The sequence below is a fragment of the Dendropsophus ebraccatus genome, chromosome 9, assembly GCF_027789765.1.
Source record: "Dendropsophus ebraccatus isolate aDenEbr1 chromosome 9, aDenEbr1.pat, whole genome shotgun sequence".
Lineage (NCBI taxonomy): Eukaryota > Metazoa > Chordata > Amphibia > Anura > Hylidae > Dendropsophus > Dendropsophus ebraccatus.
In genome coordinates, this window is record NC_091462.1 from 43,965,494 (window position 1) to 43,985,261 (window position 19,768).

The following is a 19,768-nucleotide window of genomic DNA, read 5'->3' on the forward strand; positions in this document are numbered from 1 at the left end:
TTAATGCTACTTTCTAAAATATTCTATAAAGTGTTCCCAAGACTCATCAGTCTACATAAGGAATGTGATACAATACAATACAATACAATACATACATAATAACTTAATGGAATAATACCATAGCAAATTAGAATTATTAGGATATTAAATGGCAATGTCTGCTCTAAAACTCTAACATCCCCTGTCCGCAAAGCGGGTCATGTTACACCTAAAAAATCCCTTGAAGAATACAGTATGTGTGCAAGGAATGACAATCTAAATGATTAGCGTACAGGCTGGATCAACAAGAATTTAATAAAATCCATAGCAATGGTCGTAACTTCTTCTCTCATCTGTAGTACAGAAACTCTGGTGAAACCAGAGTTGGAATGTAGAGATGGGTCAACCTGGAAAAGAAAACAAGATCAGATTGTATCAAGACAAGAATGTAATAAAATCCAAAGCAATGGGAAAGAAGAAAGTAATAAAGTCCAGAGCATTGGATGGTATCATCTGCAAGACAAGAGGAATGCTTTGGGGGATGTATTAATATTGCAGCATCATCTGTGTGGTGCTCCAGTATCTCTCCATGCATCGTATGCCAGATCAATGTGCCCTGCTGATAAATTTGACATAAGCTAAAAGAATACCCGGTTAAATAATAATCATACATATGTAATACTTGTTCATGAACACTATTCGTGCACACAGCCCTTTGTTCACCTTTAGATCTTTGGAACTTCAACAATCCCTGATGGCTTTTCCCTTCTCGCCAACCTTGATCTCCTCATTTGGGTATAGATAAAGATCTATCAATAAGAACTGATGGGCAGGCAGTAACCACCAGAGACTGCCCCAATGACTTGTTGTTCAAGCAGCATGGAAGTGGTGACAGGTTCCGCTTAAAGGGCTTTTCTCATCTTAGACATTAAGAGTATATCCACAGGAATGTTTATTAGACATGGTCCAATCTTTGGGACCCACACCTCAAGAACAGTGGTTTCCTTTCTGCTCCGTCCAGTTGAAGAGTAAATGACAGATGGACATATGTAGTGTCCCAGCACAGGTGTGACACTAAGTTTCTTATGCAACTGGGCAAAGTAAGTCACTCAGGCTCTCACAAAGGGGATGAAGGAGAAGTGTATTATTCGTTTTTCCCCACTAGGTGTCACTGTTGTATTTCTTGTATTATATTGAGCACAGCTGAAGGAAGCCATGAGTTAATTGGTTTTGTGTTACATGTGTTTTCCTCCAGTCACAGGTGCAGGTCTGTTTCCCTCTTCTTTCTACCTATCACCTCTTTTTTCTCTTGCATTCAACACAGCCCCACCAATCCCTCACTAGCTATGGTAACCATATAAAAAGGAGCTAGTTCCTGGTGGGAGGGTTCGTCTTCTTTAGTCAGTGGAATTGGAGAGACACAGAGAAAAAGAGAGAGAGAGAGAGAGAGAGAGAGAGAGAGAACAGTTCCTACTGCAGTGAAGCCAAGGCCTAGCTCAGGCCAGGACCCTTTTTAGGGATCCAGAGACTTATTTCTTTTGTGCAACTAACTATCACTAGCATGCAGTGCTAGAACCTCAGGAAGGAGGACGTCCTCTGAGGACAACCTTGTCCAGGGATACCTTCTGCAACACACAAGGCAGTCAACTGAAATTAGCTACTGACCCCACTAGGACAAAGCAGCAGTTGAGCCTACATATCCTACTGCAATACACAGCTATTCTGGAAAGTCTTAATCTTGGAAAGTCTGCTCAACACAGCACAGGGACCTGGTAACTCGTACTACCGTAGCAGGACGAGTATCTCAACACTATAAGACATAAGATGATCAGATTAAACGTACCTATATGTGAACACAAGTATCTTCTTCTTCAGTCACTTCTATTTTTTACTATGCTACAGCAGAGTACACTGCTACATTGGACAGGGCCCTCAAGATGTTCCTCTGCTATACTTTGCTGTCACAACTTCTCTTACTACCTCCTGTTTGCATTACCAAAAATGTATTATTTTGTATTGCACTGAAGTTTATACAAGTAAACCAATTTATCCTGGTTAAGTCACTGGACTCTGGTCAACTATTTCTTGCACCTGCACCTATACACCTGTCTACACTTGGGTTATCCAAGCCTCAAGCGCAGTGCCTATTTGGCCAGGGGTGGATTCCAACACCATTCCTGGCTACTGTGATAAGTGCCCAAGTGCCCTACACCCACAGAGATGCCACAACACCACCCAAGCAACCCCGGCATACTGCACATAGATTTGCTCAGCTCAATCCATTTGGTTCTATAGGGTGTACTAATATTGTTGAGAAAGAGAACCTAGCTTTTTCCATGATTCTCATAGAAATACATCATGAGATATGTGCACATGCCAGAGGTAAGCTTTTCACCTATTACACATTTATAGCATATCCTGTGGATGTCATAAATGTGAAAAACGGGGATACCCCTTTAAGAAAGTTGGCAGATCAGTGTTTGCAACAGCTGTATCATTCTCTTAAAATGTGGAATGTAGAAATGGGTGAAGTTGGAGAAGAAAACAAGATCCCATGCCAAATTGTACACAGTTTGTAAACCAATCTTACCACTTTAGCTTTCATACTCCCTGGAATCATTTAAACATGTCATCACTTTATAAGATGTTCATAATAGCTTGTAATAAAAGATATTTAATAGCTTGTAAAATGCGACATTGGAAATGTGGTGATTAAGAAAATTGATGAGCATTAAGGAAAAGTGTGCTGCTTGTACAAAGGTAACATGGTAACCAAATCCGGAATGTAAATGGGAATTTTATGTGCACTACAGCCAAATTACTAGAGTCTTACAGTAGTAACAACAGCAGTTTATGATTATGCTGAAAGCTAGTTCACTCCTAGCTGCAGTAAAACAGAGGTAGATTCTGTAACCGGGCCCCCCAAATATTGTGTGTTTATCATCACTGGTCTCTTCATATGGGGCTTAAAGATAACTTGGCTGAACTATTATTTGGCCAGAGGTATAGCTAAGGTCTCATAGAGCAGTGCTTCTCAATTCCAGTCCTCAGGCCTCACTTACAGGTCATGTTTTGAGGATTTCCTTAGTATTTCACAGGTGATATAATTATACTCAGTGCATCAGGCATCATCACACCTGTTCTTTGTATGGGAAATCCTCAAAACATGACCTGTTGGTGAGGCCTGAGGACTGGAATTAAGAAGCACTGGTGCAAGAGGTCAACTTGCCCCCACACAGTGCTCCCCAAAAGACCTCCTACTTTTTAATATGTACTATGTCCCCTTCCACACAGTGCTCGCCAAAAGGCCCCTTCCTCCTTAGTCTGCTCTATGCCTCTTTCCACACAGTGGTCCCCAAAAGTCACCTTCTCCTTTAATATGCACTATGACCCCTTCAGCACAGTGCTTTCCAAAAGCCCCCCTCCTCTTTTCACAGTGCCTCCATCCTCAGCAGCCCCACCTTCACACTCCCTATCTGCCCCACCCTCCTCCATAACTTTACCAGGATGCCCCCTCTTCTGTCAACATTTTAAAAATGATACCTGGCTGGTGGCCAGTGAGCAGGCTATCGGTGGCAGCAAAGCATACTAGCCTATAGAGGAGAGGAAGAGGGATAGGAAGCATTTCCACCTGTACTTGTCTTCCTCCTCATTAGTAATTTGTGGTCATGAGGCATGGGGCAGGGCAGTTGAATTCCTGGCAGGGTAAAGAGAGAGAGAGAGAGGTAAGCAGTACATACACGGCATGGGCAGAGCCCAGACCCCCCAATCAACTTCGGTAATTGCCTTCCAGCAGCAGTCTATGTGACCCATGGATGCAAAAAGATACACTTCCCAAGATGACCGCTGTGTTCACTATAGCTATGCCAGTGTATTTGGCCAACAGTTACCTCTTCCATCCTTCCCATACAAATGATCATATGTTTATTATGGGGAGGGGAAGAGTAAGCCACAGCCAGACCACTTTGAGATCAGACTATCCCTGCAAGAACAAAAGTGTTGGGCAGTAAAAATCCATCACTTTTCTTCACCGACATCTTCTGTCGGTGGAGAATCAGGGGGCCATATATACCTTATACTGCAGGTCAATCCCACTGTCCACTGCCAGTTTTGCCATCTTTATTACACAGTGTATGGGCACCTTTAGGCTTCCTCTAGCTCCAGAATCTGGGTATGACTGCAGCTTAATATTATATATGTTACAAACATAACAATGTTAGGATTATTACAGACAGTGCACTAGTAAAGTGACAGCTACTTCTAGCTTGCGGCCAAGTATGTGACCTGCTATGTTCTGTGAGAGATGCCACTAAAGGGGTGTTATCTGGGTGCACCAGTATCCTGTGATCAGCTACTTCTGGAGATTTGGTTTTGGCATTGAGAAGAAAGAAAGCCTGGTTTGAGCAACCTAGGGTACCTGGTGTGTCCAAACCCAGGGGGGAGCTTAGATAGATTTCCTGGTGCTTGTGAGCCAGTAGATTGCAGCAGTGGCCTTATTACACTAAATGCCTTAAAGGCCCTATTACACTAAATTGGCGTTACTTGGCCGATCACTGACCGTTCAGGCTGATAATAGTTAGATGTAATAGTGAATGTTGTAAAGCCACGATAATGTCAGCTGATCGTGGTCTTTCAATATGCTGAAAGATCACGATTATCTTAGGGCCCTATTTCACCGGAAGATTATGGTGTAGATTATCATTAAATCGTTCAAATCTAAACGATAATCGTTGATTGCTTTATAAGGCCTGGACCTATTTTTATTGTTGCTTGTTCGCAAAACGTTCGCAAATCGTTTGCATTGAATAGGACGTCGTTCGGTCGTTCGTAGTAGATACAAACGAAATATGGCAGAAAAACCGATCGCAAATACGATCATAAGTAACGATTATTGTTCCATGGAAATGAGTGAATGTTTTTAGGTCTTTCGCAATAGCGGTCGTTTGAGATCGTTAATCATTAACGATTATGCGAAAGATAATCGTCCGGTGGAATAGGGCCCTTAGGAAAGGTCTGCTGCGCATTGCTCCATGTAATAGGAGAAGTCGCTACAGACTGCCGCTGACTTTAATGGCCAGCCCAAATCATCTAAGGATTATTTGGGCGTCCCCTCCCGCTGCTCCATGCTTGCTGTCTATGCGTGTAATAGTGCAGTGAGCAGAGAACGAGGAGGAAGCAAACGCTCAGCTGACAGGTTGGCACTCGCTTCCCCAGGAAAATCGTGTAATACGGTATAATACGGCCTTAAGACTTTTTAGTAGGTCAAAATATGGAAATTCAAAGCAATTTCTTTGAAGACTACCTGTCAAGAAAAAATTCATTTTGACAGGTGATCAGACATCATCAATATCGAAAATGGGTAATAATTTCTAGTTCTATTTATTTGCATTAAATATTTGTTTAGATAATCATTGTTCAATGGTTCAGTTCCTTACTGCAGCAATTTCTATTCTAAAAAAACCTGAATACACGTAATTACAATTACAACGTAATTTACAATTATGTTCTCACATACTGCAGATTCTCCATGACAAAACAAGACTGATACATGGGATTTTGTAGAAGTCCCACTCAAGCCTTTATATGTATTGTTTGGTGTTTACTGTGCCTTGCCCTTTGCCTTGTGTTGTATGGAGTTTGTATGGTTTACACTACAATGAGGCAAACAGATGACCACAGCAAGATTCTCCAAGGAAGCAAGTCTAGAAAGCTTTCCATGAATATTCCTTTAAATGTAGCCCATATGAAGAATCCATAAAAAGAGCAGCTCTGTTCAAAGTCTAGATCCACAGTCAAAGTCAAGTTCATGACTAAGGTCATAGGAAACTGACCCTGTAGCTGCTTGTAGATTCCCAGTCCCATTCATGCATATGAAAGGGGATTGTGTTTGTTTTTATGTACGTTTTTAGAGCCGGCTTTGTCGTCTTATTATTATCTATAAATAACACAAATTGACTGTGAGAAAAAAAACGAAAAGGAACAAATCTTGTGTCAGGTGCCGGAGACAGGATGTTTTTTAGGGGAATTTTTTCCTGTTTCTGGTAAACAGAAGGGAAGCTTTTGTGTGGCAGATGTAGGAAAGAGGCGGGGGATGTTCTGCTTTTATTGTTTGAACACCTGCTCTGCTTCTGACTCAAGAAAGGCACAATCCCATTGATAGGATTCAGACCTGAACGAGGCGGGATCCAAGTTACTGGATGAAAAAAAAAAAAGTAACACTCCAAATTTTAATCATTCTGCAATAGAATAAGAGAAAAGGACAATGCGTCCCTCTCTGAGACCTCTTCCTGCAGGGTTCCTGTGCGTATAACATCTACGCACAATATTGTACTCACACCCCCGGGCAAGGAATCCGGCTTTATTTATGAGAGTCATAAAAAATTGATGTTATTAAAAAACAGGAATCTTGGCACATAAGGAATATGAGGCGCACATGGTATAGATGCTCAATGTTTCCTTAGATACACAATATAAACATTAACTATACAACATCATATAATAATATTATAAAGGAAGGAAGGCTATCGTATAGTTTAGCACCCAATCTTATGCACTTCTCATACCTTTTTTAATCTTCATCTGTCTTGGGAATTTTAAGTAGTATTGATGCAAAAAAAAAAAAGATATTAAACACCATTTTAGTTTATGACCAAAAGGGATCAGACATAAAGATTTAATTTCCGAAACTCTGAAATTACGCACTTGTAAACCTGGCTTTATGACGGATTTCACCTCGATAGTGTGGCCAGGAATGTCTGTTTATTAAAATTCAGATTGAAGAATCAGCCCCAGGTTCCTGAATTAAGGCTGGTGCCAATATCAGGCACTCACTGTGTAGGATGAAGGATGCAGGTCTCATGCTAATACATACCGCGGACATTTTCTGCATTCCAGATTGCACTAATTTCTCTAGATTCTGTTATGGCCACATGAAGATGATGAATCTGAAATTAAGTAGAAGAAACCTGTAGGCGCCTTGTGGATTAGAGTTGTAGCCTGGAAATTAGTTTTATGTATGTAAGTGTTGTAGACTATTAGAGATAGTAAAAGATATGTCTGTGATTGAGCACCATTATATAGCTTATATATATAGATGTAGTCTACTTAAAAGTTAAATATATTACATGACTTACTTACTGCACTAATCCTGTGTTACAGCCGGCACTGTAGTCGAGAACTAGGTTTACCGTCTTTGTTCTTCAGTGGAAACCATCAACATGCTTGTTATGAAATACATCTCTAACAACCTTAGGCTAGATTCACACACACCGGATCCGCAGCGGATTTCACTCTGTGAATTCGCAGCGAAATCCACTGCTGATCTCTTGCCTGTCATTTTCAATGAGAATACATCAATCCCGCTGCAAGTATGTAAGTGACAGGCCCCTTAACTCTCCGCCAGCCGGAGCATACTGTACCTGCTCTGTGCCCCGGCGGGGCAGCGCACTGATTGCCTGAGCGGCGGGGCAGCGCACTGATTGCCTGAGCGGGACGTCCAAACGCCGGGAGCCCCCAAGGAAAGCTGGAGCGCGGAGCAGGTAAAGCATGCGCCAGCCGGCAAGGGGTTAAGGGGGCTGTTAATTACATACTCGCAATGGGATGTCAATCCCGCTGCGAGTATGTAACCTCATAGAAAATGACAGGCAAGGGAGCGGCGGCGGATTTCGCTGTGAATTTTCAGTGGATCCGCTGTCGATCCAGTGTGTGTGTGTTTCTACCCTTAAATAATGTAAGGATAGTTAGTTTTATGCTAGATAGATGGAATAATGAAAACTGACCTAACTAAGAATCCTGTAAGATTTCAGCTCTGGAGTCTGTAGAATTGTGAGTGCAGCTCTAGTTAATAATTGAAACTTGGGATCAGTACAAGTTAAATAATGCAATATATTCACAAACATAATTAAATTGCTATATCCATCAATAATGTAAATTAATTCATTTATTTAAAAAAACCCACTACGGTACTTAACCAAGAAACACAGGTTTGGCCACTAGGTGTCTCACTTCCCTGCAATCTTATATCCACTGCCTCTTGTTAGCCTCAATTTGTCTGTAGATGGAAAACAGGAAGTGGGGCGGGAGGTTCAACTAGTGTTAAATGTTGGGGAAAGGTAGAAAGCCTGGCCTGTGTGCCTGCAATCTATAAGCTGATCTAGAATAACACACTGTGAATGAAAGGTAAATCAAGGCTTTCCTCTTAGCCATAAAGAGCTGAACCTTGTATAAATACTAGTGTTAGTAAAACTGCATGTACACAGTGCTGCTTCCTTAGCATAACCTCCCTCCCATGTCGCTTAGGGTTATGTTCACACTGCGTATGAGACCGGCCGTTCCGTGACCCCGTCCGGGTCACAGAATGGCCGGTCTCTGGCCGTATCATCTCGGATGATCCTTTCGTCCGCAGAGCTCTGATGCAGGCGCATCAGAGCGCGCCCGCATCAGAGCTTCCCATAGAGCATAGTGAAGCGAGCGGCCCGAGCCGCTCGCTTTACTGTGTGAACTGACAGGTCTTTCTGCGGCCGGAATTCACTGAATTCCGGCCGCAGAAAACTGACATATCAGTTGTTTGCGGCGGCGTATGGGATCCCGGCCGGAGCGTGTACGATGTGTGTACGCTCCGGCCGGGATCCCATAGAATAACAGGCATTGTTCCACCGCGGTAAAAGTACGGCCGTTGTTGCCATTGGCAACAACGGCCGTACTTTTACGTAGTGTGAACATAGCCTTAGTGTGCAGATCATCATCATCATCATTGGTTCAGTGATTAGCATAGCCCCTTCCTTGCTATGCTGCTTCCGTTATTTTCTTTTCTGCTTTCAACACTTTACAAACCTGCTGCATCAGTAACTCTTTCTCCCCCTCCCGAATGACATCTATAATAGTAAAATGTGTAAACTATTTCCCAGTATAATGCAGCCTGTTCAGTCCAGTGCACCTTCATCAGCACTATTTCATAACATAGCAAAAAAGTGTAAGTGCTGTTCTGTGATTGGCCTGACAAGTAAGGGAAAGAAATTGCCTATGTTAGTACTGCTGAAATACAGTCCAGTTCTGGTCCTACCTCCTGAAACAGACACAATGAGAAATAGCTGTCACCCTAGAGCTCTGAAGGGGTAATGGAACAAAACTGTGCAGACTTTTAAAAACGTTTGAAAACACAATAATGTTTTGTAAATATTTTAAGTAAAAAAGGCTCTGTTCATAACTAGTGATGAGCGAATAGTGAGATATTCGAATATTCGATATTCGTACGAATATCCAGCGAATATTCAAATATTCGATCAAATATTCGATCCCATTAACCCCTTAAGGACAGAGCCAATTTCGATTTTTGAAACCCACATGAGCCCTTATTTTTTGCATCACTAATTGTACTTTGCAATGACAGGCTGAATTTTTGCATAAAGTACACTGCGAAACCAGAAAAAAATTCAAAGTGTGGTGAAATTGAAAAAAAAAAAAACGCATTTTGTTTATTTGGGGGAAATGTGTTTTTACGCCATTCGCCCTGGGGTAAAATTGACTTGTTATGCACGTTCCTCAAGTCGTTACGATTAAAACGATACGTAACATGTATAACTTATATTGTATCGGATGGCTTGTAAAAAATTCAAACCATTGTCAACAAATATACGTCACTTAAAACCGCTCCATTCCCAGGCTTATAGCGCTTTTATCCTTTGGTCTATGGGGCTGTGTCAGGTGTCATTCTTTGCGCCATGATGTGTTCTTTCTATCGGTACCTTTATTGCGCATATACGACTTTTTGATCGCTTTTTATTACAATTTTTCTGGATTTGATGCGACCAAAAATGCGCAATTTAGCACTTTGGGATTTTTTTGCGCTTACGCCGTTCACCGTACAAGATCAGGAATGTGATTAATTAATAGTTTGGGCGATTACGCGCGCGGCGATACCAAATATGTTTGTTTATTTATTTATTTGTTTACTTTTATTTATAACCTGGGAAAAGGGGGGTGATTCAGACTTTTATTAGGGGAGGGGGCTTTTTATTGACAACAACACTATATTTTTTTTTTTTACACATATACTAGAAGCCCCCCTAGGGGACTTCTAGTATATACACTTTGATAGATATGCTGCAGAGATCCATGAGATCGGCACTCGTTTGCTTTCAGCTGCTGCAGCTGGAAGTAAACGAGTGCCGAGCTGGGGACGGCGCCATCTTGGAGCGGTCCCCGGCCGGCTTCAGTAACGGAGATCGCTCCTCCGGGATAACATCCCGGAGGAGCGATCTCCGCCACTAGACACCAGGGAGACGCTGGATCCGGTAATCGGATGCAGCTGTCATGTTTGACAGCTGCATCTGATTACTGTATTAGCGGGCACGGCGATCGGACCGTGCCCGCTAATACCTACGGTCCCGGGCTACAAGCGGCACCCGGGACCGCCACGGTTCAGAGCGGGGTCGCCGTGCGGCCCCGCTCTGAACGCCCTTACCGGCAATAGGGCGTACCTATACGCCCTTTGTCGTTAAGGGGTTAAAGTCTATGGGAACAAGTACTCGATTAGTGAAAACATCTATTTGGCCATGTGGAGGGGGAAACCAGAAGCTGGGGGATTTGAACGCTTATCGAATATTTATTGAATATTCGCGGGATATTCGTAAGCATATCGAATGTTCGAATATCTCACTATTCGATCGAATATCTATTCGATCGAACAGTATTAGCTCATCACTATTCATAACATGTTTGAGTCTTCCTTTGGTCATATAGGTCAGGAGGATTTCCTGATGTATACCTCTGACGAGGGTTCCTATATTTTACCACCTACATTTCTTGCCACTAACAATAGTTATATTCACATCTGCATTGGAAGCTCCATTATACGCCTCAGGTGCAGATTGTTTTTTTTTTATGCTACGTGATACTAAGTTTGTTTTTGTTTAAAAACTCAGGATTCCTCTGAAAAGTTCTATGTGACTAATAGTCCAATGCGTCACCTGATTCCTGCTTGTGCAATAGTCAGAAGCTCAAGAAAGAAAAAAAGGAAACACAAACAAAAATAGTCATGCTAAAGCATTGACTGTTACCAGCACCTCTTCTGTATGTCTGATGATGTCATCGGAAGGGACGTGCCAAACTCATTTGTTACAGTAACTCTAGGACAATGTGGTTCACATCAGGAATGAAGTGTAATTCTCCAGAAGTAACAGCAAATTTATTTCTGTCTGTCATACAAAATAAGCAACAATCTGTCTGTCCTCATGGTGTTTGTTTGTAATGCTTCACTAGGAATTTTCCATACAAACAGACATAATACCTTACAGCATGCTAAGAGGCTGCTGCTGATCTTCTAATGGTTTCCCCATGGTGAAATTAAATACATGTTTCTTCACAGTTGTTAGTAATAGTTTTGCTTTTGAAGTGTCCCCATCTAAATGTTCCATGTCCTGGTTTTATTACAAGGGTTATACGGGCAGATCTGAGGGCAACAGGCCAGGACTAGAGCCCTGACCCAGCTGTCTCAAAAACCTTTGAAGGGGGTGAGTAGGTGAATATAGAAGTCTATACAGTATATACCAACGCCCGCCCCTGCCCACACGTACGCACACACATGAAATTAATGAACACTCCACCATAACATGCATAATAGCCAGTGTACAATTCAGATTGCCAGTAACACCTAGATTTAAAGGGGAGATTTAAATTTATAATCTATCCACAAGATAGGTTATATCTAGCTTAAGATAGGAAGTCATTGAACCCACTGATCACTAAAACAGAAGTCAAATGCTCTCCTAGTAAAAGTTATGTCAGTGAATATGGTAGACCATTGTTCCATTCGCTGTCTATGGGACCTCTGAACATAGTTCAACAAAGTTTAATTTTTTTCAGAAGTCACATAGAGAGTGGAGGTGTGGCTGGGCATGCATGCTGCTGCTCTATATACTCTGTGTCCAAATACAGTACTGTGCAGAAGTTTTAGGCAGGTGTGGGGGAAATGCTACAAAGTAAGACCACCCCCATCATGAATGGTTTGAGTTGCCTGAATTTACAGAAAATCTAAGGTTAGCTCTCTAGGCTGTTCGGAACAACCTTGCTGCAAAGCACCTGCATACACTGTGTACCTAGGAAAACTGATGTGGAAGAGTAGCACCTTCAAATACTGATTGAATTTAAATTTCTTTTCTGTTCATTCACTTTGAATTTCATTTTATTTTTTTTAATATAAAAAATAAACTATTAACACTTTAATTGAAAGCACTCTTTCTCCGTGCAGCGTTTCTTTTACATCTGTCTAAAATTTTTGCACAGCACTGTATGTAAAGGTAAACAATACAGTAGAGCGAACTCTTGTTATTTGATTACTGGTGGCTGAAGAAGTGGGATGCAGTCCTAGGGAGTCATGGAAACATGGATACAGATTATGGCCTATGTCTTTATCCATGTTTTCCCGGCAGCATCGAACTTCTTCAGTCATCGGTAATCAAAGTGTTCACCCCAGCATATTCTAGAATCACTCATCTCTAGTAAGGAACCATTCATGTCACTGCCTGCAAAGTTTCTGAATTCTGCCCTCAGGAGCCAAATACTAAATAATAGAGATGAGCGAGTAGTGAAATATTTTACTTTCGAGAATTCGAATCCTATAGGCACCGAGATTCTACTATTCGAACGAATATTTATTCCCATTATGGTCTACGGGAAAAAAATTCTCGGCACTTGGAAATCCAAATTCAACCACTTGGAGGTCACCAAGTCCCCCATGAAACCTCCCTAAATGATGCTAACACCTCCGGAATGACACTGGGACATTAGGGGGAACATGCCTGGGTGCACCCAACACCCCAAAATCGTAGTACAGTATAATGCCACTCTCCACAGTTGCCAAGGGAAAGTATTTGCGAACGCTTTACGAATGTTTATGGCAATTGTGACACAGTCAGGGGTTTGTTGCGGGATGGGAGGTATTTTCCCCTCAGGTTGTCTTGCTCTGAGTAATGCAGAAAACCATGTTCAAGGACTGGACTGGAGTTAAGAGGCCATTCCAGGTTTTTAGGTGTCGCCCAGCATACAAAGCTCAGCTGGGAGTCAGGACAGGAGAGTTTTGGTGTGTGCTCAAGTCTGGAGTACACATATGTGACCACATGGACTATTTACAATGCAGACGCTGCTGTGAGCTCTGAACCAACACTTTGAACTTTGTGTGGAACTTCCACTACTGCCTTAAAGGTCAAGCTGGGACTGTACACTTACAGTGAGTCCAAGACGTATTTGATCCCTTGCTGATTTTCTTTGTTTGCCCACTAATAAAGTATCATGTATGTAACGCTGCACAAGAAATAGATTTGAACTGTGAACTGCCTGTTTTCCTCTGTCTGCGACCACTACCTTGCGATACTTGAGCGACTCCCCCACACAATGTTCACACATTTCGTTCGTATTTCTTGTGCAGCGTTACATACATGATCCCAATGTGTGTCCGCAGAGTGTCATGTTGTTCGCACGTATCACGCGTCATGCTGTACGAACGTTACTTGAACAGTATGTATGACGTGCCTTTTTCTGGGCTACTGGAACAATATGTATCACGTGCCTTTTACTGGACTACTGGAACAGTGTATATCAGGTGCCCTTAGTGGGCTACTGGAACAGTATGTACAACGTGCCCTTAGTGGTGTTAAACAGGGACACTATTAGTCACTTGTACACACAGGGTACTGGAATGAATACACCTGCTGCTGGTGATGCTTTCTTGCACTGAGAAGTGCTTTTGATTTAGAGATGACTTTTTTGCTTGATCTTAGCCCTGAAAAGGACTTTTCGGTTGTGTAGTAATCCTGCCTAACCAAAACGCTACTTTAACCTATCTCTGCCTGCTCCAAGATTTTTCCCTGGCTAGGTTGAAAGCACAACTGCTGTCGAGAGGCGGGAGCCAAGTATTTAAGATTCGAGGTCATGTGGTTTAGCTATCCAATGAGGGTAGATGCCGTTTTCGCGCTGCGTGCGTACTCCCAAGGTCCCTCACGGCCTCCCTGCATGGTCATTGGATAAAAAAAAGCGCCAACTGCAATAGGAGAGCTTTCGAATGTTTCCCACGTATTCACCTCACTACTCGATTTAATTCGAATCTTTTGAATACCGCAATATTCGATCGAATACCATCTCGATCGAATCGTATTCGCTCATCTCTACTAAATAATATACTGTACATATATACTTTGTCAGCATCCTGCCCCCATTTCAATTGATTTTATCCATTAAACATTTTTACCAGTGTTCTGTCCATTTTTACCAGTCTCCTGCCCCATTGATGGGCTGAGCAGGCCATTACTCGTGTCATTATGGGACGTTGCAGCAAGGAGAGCTGCAGGACAATGACTGCCGTCAACAGGACCCAGGGGCGCTGCTACGGGGACACGAGGATAGGAAAGTTTACATTGTTATTTTCCCACACACCCTTTCTGTCTGCATTTTTTTTTTGTTTCATGGAACTTCTCCTTTAAGAGCTCTAGGTAGGTTTACCTATAGTCCTACATGGAATTATGTCACAATAAAGCGTGCCAAGCAAAGCAACAAACTTGGCTCTGCTACCTCTGTATCCATCTGTATGTCAAACGTTGTAAATAAATCTTAATAGATGTCGGTTGCACAGATGATGCAGGGTTATTCTATACTTAGGGTGCGGCTATTTTAAAGTTGTAAAAAAAAAATCTACTAAACAACTGAAGACGTATGCCATATGTTGTTAATATAGGGTTAGACAGCAAATAGTTTAGTAAGTAGATTAGAGGAGACGTATATTGCCGTCTATTCTTCATCTTCATTCTCCAGCATCTATGATTAAGGTGCAGATGATCACCTTGGGATTGTTCCTAAATACATATTTATCTCTTTAGCCATGACCACGACATAATTTCTTTAAAGGATTATCCTCCCGCTACCTCTCTCTGTACCATGTTATCTTTTTTCCCTCTCGCGCACTCTCATTGTATTTCTCTCTTTTTGTTCTGGCAATCCTTCCTCAGATAGCAAACGTGACTTGCCTGTGATTTTAAGCAAGGTAAGTGAGGGTCAGTAAACACTCCAGTATTAAGGCACATGGTATGTTTTAACCAGACATTAAATGTTGGCTTCGAGGAGTTGAAGGAGTATTAACCCTTTAGGTTACAAACCCACTTGGCGGGTCTGCAGCGAGTCTCCATGCTGCGTTTTTGCAGCGAGACTCGCTGCAGATCCCGGCCCTATACTTTTAATGGCAGACAAACACGATCGCACGCCCCCCCCCAATCGACCCCCCCCCCTGCAGCACAGATCGCTCGCCCCCCCCCGCAGCACCGTTCGCTCGCACGCCCCCCTGCAGCCCCAGCCGCCCGATCGCCCCCCCCCCTGCAGGTGGGCGATCGGTGCTGCCAGGGGGCGATCGAGCGGCCGGGGCTGCGGGGGGGGCGTGCGATCGGTGCTGCGGGGGGGGGGGGGGGGGGCGTGTGATCGGTGCTGCGGGGGGGCGTGCGATCGGTGCTGCGGGGGGGGGGGGGGGGGCGATCGGTGCTGCGGGGGGGGGGGGGGGGCGCTCGGGCGGCCGGGGCTGCGGGGGGGCGTGCGGGCGGCTGGCTGGAGCATATACTTCACCTGGTCCCCGCTCCGGCTTGCTGAAGACATCGGGAACCGCCGGAGCCGGGATCAGGTGAAGTATCAGCTCCGGCGGCCGGGGGGGTTAATGGGGTGGGCTGCAAACAAACTCGCAGCAGGGATGTACATCCCTGCTGCGTGTTTGTCTGCCATTAAAAGTATAGGGCCGGGATCTGCAGCGAGTCTCGCTGCAAAAACGCAGCATGGAGACTCGCTGCAGACCCGCCAAGTGTGTTTGTAACCTTAATGTTTTTTCATGCCATAGATCACAACCATTTTTTTTTTTTTTTTTTGCTCTTGCCTGTTGACTTTTTAACATGTCAGCTGTAAATCGAGAGAGAAATTCTGAGTTTGAGGAGCGGCCTACAGATTGCAGACATGTTGCTTAAAATAAAAAAAAATTATTTTGTTTTTGTTACCTTTAGAAAGTTCACCCCTCTACATTCTTTGTGGCCAGCCCCTCCACTTTAAACTTTCCTGACCTTTTTAAATGGTACGCAGTCCCACCAGAAAGACCCTAAGAGTCTGGGATAGAATAACATGAAAGATAAAAATCAGCCTAAGCCAGGTTAAGAATTCCATGATATAATTTGTGAAATCCAATGGATTGTTGGTGTAAGATTGTAAGATGATTCTTTAATGCAGGAAACAATGAGAAAGTTTTAGGGAAAATCCATTGTAAACATGAATATAGCAGACCATGTGTGTGCCCCCTGACTTGAGGAGACCCATTGCAAACAACACATTTGTGTGGTGAAGATCTGTAATATAGTGCTCACACAAATCTAGTAGATGATGTACTCTCACAAAGTACTGGAGTATCTGCTTCTAGTGGTGAATACAGAGCCAACATGGAAACATCATACAATGGTGAATGGTGGCCTCCAACTTGTGATTTTCAGTCTTTTGGTAAACTACAACACCTATCATGCCCTGAGTCATGTAATAGCATGAACTATAGTTTTGTATCCACTGACAAGCCACAGTTTGCTTCGATGACTGTTAGGAGCACTGTCGTGTTGTCACGGCCGCGCTGCGTTCCTATGCAGGTGGAACAGGCTCACCTGACGCCTGATGAAAGAATTCGTTGTCTGGAGCTGAATCTCTGCCTCTACTGCGGTGGTTCGGATCACTTTCGGCTGAGATGTCCCCAACGTCCTCAACCGTCCGGGAAACGCCAGCACCTAGGTCCGGTGGGAGAGGTCTCCCTAAGTGTGAATGCCACCTCTCCAAGGTTGTCTGTGCCAGTCTCCATCCAGACACCCTCAGGACAAACTCACCAGACTACTGCCTTTCTCGATTCTGGGTCAGCAGGCAGTTTTATTGCAACTACATTGGTCCAAAGATGGCGGCTACCCGTGACCCTACTAGCCAGACCCCTGACTATCTCCTCGGTCACGGGCGAGATTCTTACCGACCATGTGCACTACCAGACCGCACCTCTAGTCCTCCAGGTGGGCACTTCACATTAGGAAAAGATCTCCTTCTACGTCCTGCCCCATTCTTCTTCCACCATCCTCCTGGGACTCCCTTGGCTGCGATTACATGCCCCTAAGCTGGACTGGAGAACCAGGAAGATTCTTAGTTGGGGTCAGGACTGTTCCAACCAGTGTCTGAGGTACTCTATGTTGTCACCCGACCCCGCCAAGCCTCTATCCGGCCTACCGGCGGAATACCAAGACATGCCTGATGCCTTCTCTGCCACGGAGGCGGACTCTCTACCACCTCATCGGGGTACGATTGTCCCATAGACCTCCTTCCTGGAACTTCTCCTCCACAAGGTCGGGTGTACCCTCTCTCAGTACCCGAGACTGAGGCCATGTTCTCTTAAATCCGGGAGAACTTACAGAAGGGTTTCATCCGCAAATCCACATCCCCTCGCCACATAGGGATGGACTTCATCACTGATTTGCCTCCATCTGCAGGCAAGAAAGAGGGGGAGGCCAAAGGGGGGGGGTACTGTCATGGCCACGGCGGCGTCCCATGCTCCGGGCCGCCGCCGCGACCTCTCCATGCAGCTGCCGGGGTCCATGTGCAGGGACCTGGCGCTGCTACGAGTTCGGCCCCGGGGGGCTCCTTACCTCGCCCCTCTCCTGTCACCCGCTGTGCCGGCCGGTGCGCGCGTCCCCGCCCCCTGGGGCGCGCGCGCGCCGGCTGTCTCGGATTTAAAGGGCCAGTCTGCCCCTAATTGGAAGTTGCACTATCACTTCCTATAAATTCCAGCCCTGCCCTACTACAGGTGTTGGAGCCTCTGCATGCTTTCCATAGCGTTTGGCCCAGCTCCCTGTTGTTCCTGACCTTAGTCCTTGTCCCTTGTTCCTGTCCGCAGTCCTTGTCCCTAGTCCTTGCCCGCTGCCTTCCCATTGTTCCTGAGTCCTGTCCGCCACCTGCGATCACGCCTACAGACCTCTGCCTGCACATTCTCCTGCCTACTGCTCCTGCCACGCCTCGCCTGCCGTCACTAGTAACCAAGCCAGGGGTAGGGACCTTGCGACCTTGCGGCGGGCTCTGGTGAAAACCAGAGGCCCCTTAGACTCCGCTCCCTGGTGAGGTTAGTGCCATCACTAGTGACGGTCCAGTGGATCCACTACTCCAGGCGTTACACGTGTCATGTCATGGCCCACTTCTTCTAATGATAATCAATGGAGCGGGTGGGGTAGATGACACAGAAGTGCTCCTAAGGGTGCTCAGTGGCAAAGATTACTCCGACTAACAGAAGAGGAAGGTACCACACACATACCTTCCTTCTCAGCATCTCAGGTGTTATAAAGGGCTACCAGCAGGTTAGATTCATCTAACCTGCTTATAGTTCCCCTTTAAAGAAAATTCCAGCAAATCTCATAAGGTGCAGTCACCGATCCCCCACCATATAGGTGCACTTACTGATCGTTTGACACCTTTCCCACTCGTCTCCATGCTGCTCCTACCTTTGGATTAAAAATTTTATGATCCCATGGCCTGGAAACTACATCTCCCAACATGCACTGCATCTCAGAACCAACTGCCTGGTACTTGGCCACCACTGGCTCATTGTGCATTGGACAGTGTACACTGATAGGTGTGAGTCAGTGGTGAATGGAAGTTACTGAAGACATGTTACAGCTTTCCTGGTCCTCAGAAAAGAATGAGATCACATGTGTTCTGTCTCAGAAGGGAGGGGGAGGACAGAGGAGTGAAGACAGAGTGAACCAAGAAGTGAGGATTTTCAGCAGCTTCAGGGTGTGTCAGGATGAGCTGCAGACAAACGGCCCAATTAATGTAATATAAACATACATGGAGTACCCTTTTTATTTAAATTGCTATATTTTGGCTTTGTTTTGTAAAGAGACGTATTAGGGTACCCAATTAAGTGCATGCAATCTCTGTATTTGTCTGTTTCCATATGGAGACATACCTATAGTTATTTTCAGTTTAAGGCTAGGTTCACACTATGTTTTTGCAATCTGTTATTTTTTTATCCTTTTTTTGCAAAAAACGGATGAAAACTGATGAAAAAAACGGATGCAACTGTGTGCACGGATGCTTTTTTTAGCGTACACAAAAACGTGGTCGACCCCATTTTTGTGTCCGTTAAAAAGAAATGGATCCTTTTCTATATATATATATATATATATATATATATATATATATATATATATAATGGAAGTCAATGGAAAAACGGATTAAAACGGATGCACACAATTGCATCCGTTTCTTTCATCATTTTTTTCAAAAAACGGATTGCAGAAACGTAGTGTGAACCCAGCCTAATTCTGTCCAAATTCAAAATCTATACTGTATGTATTACACCTGGCCCTGTTTTGTATAGGCATATCCCTCTGACTGAATGGATTTATAGACACAATAGTCTGCTGATATGTTTGATAGAGTTGGGTCTGTTGCCAGACAGCTCTAGCGTGAGCTTTTCTTTCCAAAAACAAAAGTCATCCTCCCCCCCAAACATCATCTGTTGGTGAGGAGGTCAAAGACAAGCAACCAATCCTGCTGAAAACAGTGGCTATGGGGGCCAATAGGAAGCCCCCATAGAAATTAGCTCAACTATGACTCTCAATGAGAAGGATCCATTTGAAAATAAATGTGAATTACCATACAAAATAAACTACATGTAAGTGATACCTAACATAAACTACATTTGGGACCGTTCGTAGACGCTGTATATTTTAGAATCTCTTATCTTGGTGTGTGTACG

The 19,768-nt window shown here is 44.1% G+C and overlaps 1 long non-coding RNA gene across 1 annotated transcript in view; it reads right to left on the reverse strand.

Annotated features, from left to right (window-relative positions):
• Positions 1 to 183: 183 nt before the first annotated feature.
• LOC138802065 (uncharacterized) overlaps positions 184 to 19,768 on the reverse strand; it is a 50,308-nt gene continuing 30,723 nt past the window's right edge. Inside the window, exon 3 of the long non-coding RNA XR_011364674.1 lies at positions 184 to 386. This is a non-coding gene — a long non-coding RNA (uncharacterized lncRNA). The remainder of the gene's footprint in view (positions 387 to 19,768) is intronic.